Genomic DNA, 8425 nt, shown 5'->3' on the forward strand with positions numbered 1-8425 from the left:
GGAAATGCAAAATCTCTGTAAATGTCTATTAAAATTAATAATAAAAAAAATAACTTAAAATATGTGTTGCCATTTACAGAAAGTCCCTGGATTACAAATGAGTTAGTTTCATTTCTGTCTGCCATTAAGTGAATTCATGCATAACTTGGAATAATTAGTAATACTTCATATCTAACACCAGTAAAAAATTTCTTTTCATAAATTAACTTGCAGTATATAAGATAGCTTTTATGTATCAATCAATAAATAGAAAATAATTTTTAATAATAACAGTAGTATTTTGATTTGCACTGATAACAACTATTATTATAAACCCTTGAATGTGCCTCAACTTTTTAATATAACAACTTTTAGAGAATTTGGTTTATAACTATGGGTTATACATAAGTTAGATATTCATTCCTATACACTATCTGTAATTCAGATTTCTAAATTCAGTAATTAATTAATTAATTAATTTGAATTAGGATAAAATCTCTTACCAAAGCCAATAAGGATTTTCTGATATTATGCCTTAATATCTGATATTATGCCTTAAAATAAGACCCCAGGAATAGAAGGTATACCAATTGACATATATTTCAGCTAACAGATGCTGCCCTGGATGTGCTCACCAAGTTGTGCCAAGAAGTCTGGAGAACAAGCACTTGATCAACTGACTGGAAGAGATCCATATTTGTTCCCATCCCAAAGAAGGGTGACCTAACTGAGTGTGGAAACTACAGAACAATCTCATTGATTTCACTTGCAAGCAAGATTCTATTGAAGATTATCCAAAAATGACTGGAACAGCACATCAGCAGAGAACTGCCAGAAGTCCAGGCTGGGCTTAGAAGGGGTCGTGGTACTAGGGATATTGTAGCTGATGTTAAATGGATCTTAGCTGAAAGTAGGAAATACCAGAAGAATGTCTATCTGTGTTTCACTGATTTTGCAAAGGCATTTGACTGTGCGTATCATAACAAACTGTGGGTGACTCTGAGAATAATGGGAATCCCAGAACACTTGATCGTGGTAATGCGACACCTATACTTGGACCAAGAGGCAGTCGCCAGAACAGAGCAAGAAAACACTGCATGGTTCAAAATTGGGAAGGGCATACACCAGGCATGTATACTGTCTCCATACCTTTTCAACCTGTATGCAGAACAGATTATCTGGGAGGCTGGGCTCTATGAGGAGAAGTGTGATGTCAGGATTGGTGGAAGATGCATCAACAATCTGCATTATGCAGATGACACAACCCTGCTTACTGAAACTGAGGAGGACCTGAAGTGCTTCCTGCAAAGGGTCAAGGACTGCAGCCTCCATAATGGATTGAAGCTCAATGTCAAGAAGACAAAGATTGTCACCACTGGACCAATTGGAAGCATCAGGATGGATGATGAAGAGATTGAGATTGTTCACAGCTTTAGTTTGCTTGGCTCTACAGTCAACACTCTCGGCACTAGTAGACAGGAAACTAAAAGACGTATTGCCATGGAAAAGTTTGCTGTTAGGGGCCTCTCCAAAGTGCTGAAGAGCAATGGTGTCTCTCTGGAGACTAAGGTGCATCTGATACAGGTCATGGTCTTTGCTATCACTTGTTATGCATCAGAGAGTTGGACAATGACTAAGGAGGATAGAAGGACAATGTATGCCTTTGAGCTGTGGTGCTGAAGAAGAGTATTGAGGGTACCATGGACTGCTAGGAAAACAAACAGATCCATCCTGGTAAAGGGTCAAACCGGGCGGCTCCCTGGAGGCATGGATTCTGAGGCTCCATCTAACATACTTTGGACATGTTGTATGGAGGGATGGTTCTTGGAGAGGGAAATCATTCTTGGGAGGGTGGAGGGACAGCGCAGGAGGGGAAGACCCTTTATGAGGTAGATTGTTTCAGTGACTGGGGTAATCAGGATGGGTGTATCAGAGATAGTGTGATTGGCACAGAACAGAGCAGAGTTTAGGGCTGTTGTACATAGGGTTGCTATGAGTTGCAAGCGACTCGACAACACATAACAACAACAATATGCCTTAATATTTTTCCACTTAAACCTTATAAGCATTTTAAAAATTTTTTCATTTTTTTTGTCACAGAAAATTCCTATTGTCATATATTAAGAAATTTACATTACTTTATGTGGTCTTTTTTTCATATGTTCATCCTACACAAGCATCTCCATTCCCGTTTGCTTCTATATCTACATGTCTTTATTTTAAATTTTAAATATTATCTGCTTCTATTTTCTTAAAATGGAAAAAACTTTTATTTGTACCATAATTAAAATGTTAAATCATTCATTTATGATTTTCATAGACATCACTATGATTCATCCAGTCTGCATAAATCATTCATGTAAACATATTGCAATGGTACATTGATGCATTAAAAAAAATCTTCTGAATTGATCCACTGATATTGACTAGATCTATGAAAATATACTTTATACTGTGCTAGGTTTTACATTAATATTTATTTCCATTTCTTCTAACAACATGCCCAGAGTATGTCAGACAAAGCTTCAGCATCATTGCCTCCATGGAGCACTCTGCCTGCACCTTCTCCAAGACATGTTTGTTTGTTCTTTTGGAAATCCATGGGATATTCAGCACTCTTCTCCAAAACTACAACTCAAAGCCATCAATTCTTCTTCTGTCATCCTTAGTCAACATAGTAAGTGATTGAAAAGATCATAGCAGGTACACCTTTTGTCCTCAAACTGATGTCATTGTAGCTCAGTAATTTGGAGAAGTCCCTAATTGCAGATTTTCTCAGTGCCATGCCAGTTGCCATAGTTGTTTTTGTGTACGATCGACTTAGAACAACTGACCCATAACTGACCCTCCAGCAGGTTTTCAGAGGCTGTAATGGCACGGGAGGAGATTGCCCATCCGTCTCCCGTGGAGGAGCTGGCAGACTGGAACTGTTTGCCTTCAGGATTCCTGTGCAGGTCTACCAGTAGTCTATATACGAATTTCAACTCCAGACTAATGATAAGTTTTAATATGCCTTTATTCAATCATTCACACACATTGTGTCTTATAAAATTAATCACCATTGATCTGTGCCTACTATCACCTCATCACATCCACACTGGATCTCTATTAATTCCTTCCCTTCCTCCTTCTACCCACCAAACTCTGTGATGACATTTCTTTGATCTTTAGATACTTTTTTTAAGTGACATTTAAAAATATTGGCACTTCTACTCTCATGCTATCTATTCTAAAGCATAAATTTGTCAAGTTCTTAAAAATAAGGTAGTTGCCCTATTTTAATTATTTTCACATTAGAATGTGTGTCCTTTGTGATATAATAATCTCACATGGCTCTTATTTAAGCCCTTGTAGTATAGAATATAAGCCTTGGACTGAGAATTAAAAAGATGGACATTGAACCTACCACTTGCTTCATCCTCTTCTTCTTCAACATCTCTATGTGTTTTCTTTTCTTTTCATTTTATTGGCATACCTTATTACAATTCACTTTAGAAGACTCTAGGAGCCTGAATTTTAGAAGACACCATACTGACTTCCACAGTGTGTTTACAAAACTGAAGAAACTTCTCCAATCTGTATTACTTTTTATAATCTGACAGCAGACAGACTGCTAGACCCCTCAAGAAAGCTACTTGTCCTGTGTGTCTCTTTCACACAATAATCTCTGAAACTGGGCTAAGGAGTAAGACAGTCAGTCACCTCTCTTTACCTCCTTTTCCCCTATACAAAACCTTTCACAAAACATTGGCATAGGCATCATCATATCCTTGTGGATCTGTGACTCTGGCATGACTAAATTTCAGTGGAAGCACAACCTGGAACTAAAATCTACACACTACATTCAGAATATTTTTCCACGTTTTCAAAATATCACCAATAACCAGATGACTGAAACCTTAAGTGAGAAAAAGAATGAAAAGGAAATGTTGTCACAAAACGTAAATCATAATTTGGTCCCAGATTCTGTTTGGAACATGAAGAAGTGGATGGAATGGATAATTAATTATAATTCAGGGTTAAGATGACCATGGAGGAAATCATAGTGTTGCACAATTTTGTGGGTGGAGAGAGGGGGCAGTAAAGGAAATAGGAAAGAATGAGCAGGAAAGAGGTGAATGGTGGGCATAGTTCAAAGAGGATTAATTTTATAACATATCATGAATTAAAATGACTGTATGAAACACAATGTGAATGAAGGATAGCATGAAACACAAAATATACAAAGTTTTTAAACAAACCAAGATAAAATATAAATTTAAAACAATGGTAATTTAGAAGTCTGTGGTGATGCATAAAAATATGTGGGTCTGAGTACAACTGTAAAACAACGGAGTTTGAGATGTTTATAAAGCCTTTAAGTGGAAATACTCAGCAGAAAGTTGAAAATGTGGGTAAGGACTTTTCAGGAATAAAATGCAAGTTATCAATATAAAGTGAAAAAAGTTTAGCTGTGAGACTAAATAATTGCTCTGAAAGAGAGGTTAGAGAGAGAGAAAAAAATCAAAGGGGTGAGGATGGAGCCTGACAATTAATGAGCAGCGTTCAAGTGGCTAACTGTGGAGACAAGGTAAGGAAAGGTGTCAAAGTAAATAGAAAAGAGTTAATTGAAAGAGAACAGAGAGTTTTCTCTATTGCCAGTGTTAAATTAATTTTGTATATAAAATTAATTTTATATGCAATAATAGCTCTGGTAGCCTAGTGACAAGAAGCTGTGCTGCAATCCCGAAGGCAGGCGGTTCTGATATATCAGCTGTTCATCAGGAGGATGGGCTAACTCCTCCTGTGTGATTAACTTCCTTGAAAACCTGCTGGAGGGTCACTATGAATTGGTTCCAACTTGGTACACAACAACAATGGCTCTGGTGGTCTAGTGACAAGAAGCTGCACTACAATCTGGAAAGCATGCAGTTTGAGGCCACCAGTTGCTCCACTGGAGAAAACTGGGCCATCTCCTCCATGAGATAAATTGCCTCTGAAAATCTGCTGCAGGGTCAGCTAAGGGTCGGTTCTGACTTGATGGTACACAACAACAACAACATGTGTATGTAAAGTTATTAATTTAAAAAAAAATGGCAAATGTGCTCACAGAGTTTGGCAAATTCTAGGTCTACAGCTTAGACCTCATTGAGAACAAAATTTTCCAGACAAGGTCAGCAGGTAAATAAGGGCCACGTCTTCAAGTGGAGGACTCAGAGATGATGAGTCCAATGCAGGATCCAGACTTAGCAAAAAGAAGAAAGTTTTTCCAAGCATCTATGCATATTTGATGTATCCACATTCCCAAAAAAATACTCATTTCAAATGATTGACTGTTCATAGCAAATCTCCCCACGTAGCTGTTGTTGTTATATGCCATCAAGTCACTTGTGATTCATAGCAATGTTTTGTACAACAGCTCTAATTCCTGCTGTATCATGAGCCAACCTTATATTCTCTGCCACACCTCTCCCCATTACTCCAGTCACTGAGTAAAAGGGTATCCCCTTACTGTACTGTTCCTCCACCCTCCCAAGCATAGTGTCCCTCTTAAAGGACTGGTCCCTCCTTGCAACATGTCCACAGTATGTCAGACGGAGCTTCAGAATCCTTGCTTCCAAAGAGCAGCCTGGCTTCACCCAGGACAAACCTGTTCATTCTCTTAGCAGTCCATGGTATATTCAATACTCTTCGCCAACACCACAGCTCAAAGACATCAATTCTCTTTCTGTTATCCCTAGTCACTGTCCAGCTTTCTGATCCATAGCACATAATTGTGAAGACCATGACCTAGATCAGGCATACCTTAGTCTACACATTGACATAGTTTCTTTTCAGTATTCTGGAGATGTCCTGGACAGCAGACTTTCCCAATGTAATTCGTATTTTGATTTCCTGAGTGCTGGAAAGAAGAGGAGTTCTGGAAACAAGAGTGTTGGTTGTGGCATCAAGCAAACTAAAATTGTTAACAATCTTAATCTCTTCACCACCTATCATGATGCCGCCAATTGGCCCAGTAGTGAGAATCTTTGTTTTCTTGATGTTGAGCTTCAATGCATATTTAAGGCTATAGTCTTTGATCCTCTGACGCAAGTATTTCAGATATATTTGTTCTTATCCCAAAGGTGACTCGACAGAGTGCAGAAATTATCGAACAATGTCATTACTGTTATATGCAAGGAAGATGCTACTGAAAATGGTCCCAAAATGACTGGAGCAGCACATCAGCATAGAATTGCCAGATGTGAAGGCTGGGTTTAGAAAAGGTCATGGTACTAGGGAGACTATAACTAATGTTAGATGGATCTTGGCCAAAAGCAGAGAGTACCCGCGGAATGTCTATCTGTGTTTCATTGACTATGCAAAGGCATTTGGCTGTGTGGATCACAAGAAACCATGGCTAACTCTGACAAGCATGGGAATCTTAGAACCCTAGATTGAGCTTATGCAAAACCTATAGTTGGACCAGGAGGCAGTCATCAGAACAGAGCAAGGAAACATTGCATGGTTTAAAATCAGGAGGGGTGCATGTCAGAGATGAATCCTATCTCAGTATTTTTCAGTCTATATGTAGAACAGATTATCCAGTTGGCTGGGCTCTATGAGGAGGAATGGGTTATCAGGATTGGAGGAAGACTCATCAACAACCTGTATTATGCAGACGACACAATCTTACTTGCTGAATTTCACCATGGAAATGATTATATTATGTACGTGATCATCAAGAAAATTATAACATTACATGTTATTTCACCAATGGAATGACCACATCATAATTATTAAAGCCAGAGAATCATAGACAGCCCTGGTGACACACAACTTTACCTATCACAGTTGTCTATGTTTTGTGCTGTTTGGGTTTTTTAGTTATTTTTGTTTTTCTTTTTTTGCTGTTGTTTAGTCTTATGTTTTTTGCTCTGCTAACTGATGTTCAGCAACATCACTATTTTAAAATCTTTCCCTGCTTGAGCTTCTCGAATAAAGCAGAAAACATGCTTCTTGTGTTTTTGCCAAATGGGGAAATGGCAACCTCTTCAACAAATGGTGCTGGCAAAACTGGGCTGTTACCTGCAGAAAGTTGGAACAGGATCCACATCTCACACCATACACAAAAATTACTTCAAGGTGGACCAAAGAGCTGCTATTAAATAAAGCCTAAAAGGATAAAGTTCATCAGAGATAATGTGAGATCAAGCTTAGAAGGCCTAGTCTACTATAAAAAGACTGCCAAATATCGTCAGAAATGTGCAATCTGAAGAGGAAAAAGTTGATGAACGGATTATGTCCCTGTGCAGATTAAAAAAATAAACCAAAACAAACATTTCCCAACAAGGTATAAAGAAAAACTTCTTACTGGAACAAACATTTGGCAATACCATCTCAAACAAGAGTCTCATAATGAAAGTTTATAGAATACTCCTGGGCCTCCACAAGAAAAAGACTGATAACCCAATTACAAAATAGGCAAAAGACATGGAAAGAATTTTCACAGAATAAGACAATCAAATGACCAACAGGTGCATGAAGAAATGTTTCATACTACTGGCAATAAGAGAGATGCAAATCAAAACCACAATAAGATACCATCTCACACCAGTAGCAGTGGCAAAATTTAACAGGACAGTAAGCAATAAATGTTGGAGAGGATATGGAGAGATACAAACTAGTTTACATTGCTGATGGGACTGTAAAATGGTACAACCACTCTGCAAGGTAGTTTGGCACTTCCTCAAAGTGACCATAGAAATTCCTTATGATCCACTATCCCATTGCTTGGAATACACCCCAAGAAAATAAGAACTCAGGCTCAAGACTTGTACATCAATGTTCATAGCAGCATTATTCACCATTACAAGAACATGGAAACAGCCCAGATGTCAATCCACAAAAGAATGGATTGGGACATTCACATCATGAAATACTACACAGCACACAGAAGCAATGATTTTGTAAATAACCTAACTTGGGAGGAACTGGCAATTATTATGCTGAGTGAACTAACTCAGTCCCACAAGGACAAATAGAGTATAAAACCATTATGTAGAATGAGTATGAGGATCTAAGGGGGAACGATGGTAGATGCAGAGGGGTGAGGATGAGCTGGGGGAGGTGGGGAAAGATGTTATTCACAGGGTTGCACAATTCGAAGGGTGGGGGTTTGAAGGAAATAGGAAGGATCTTGTGTTAAAAACAACGCATCTAAACTTTGAAAATAAATTCGTATAAAATATTAAAAAAAGAGAGGAACATCCTCATTTTGATGAATTGATAGAATGAGAAATTGCTCAAGAATAGAGGTGACCTGTGTAAGATAGGATAAGGTTTGATCTGTTTCCAAGTTAGCTATGAAAACTAGTCGACTTAATAGTATATAACAACAACAGAAAAGATTTTAAGTATGCATTTTGGTTTTCTGATTTAAAGACTAAGATATCCCAGAATCAATCAACAGGATTTTTCATTTTTT

The sequence above is a fragment of the Elephantulus edwardii genome, unplaced genomic scaffold (assembly GCF_000299155.1).
Source record: "Elephantulus edwardii isolate Elephantulus edwardi_28Jun2011 unplaced genomic scaffold, EleEdw1.0 scaffold00168, whole genome shotgun sequence".
Lineage (NCBI taxonomy): Eukaryota > Metazoa > Chordata > Mammalia > Macroscelidea > Macroscelididae > Elephantulus > Elephantulus edwardii.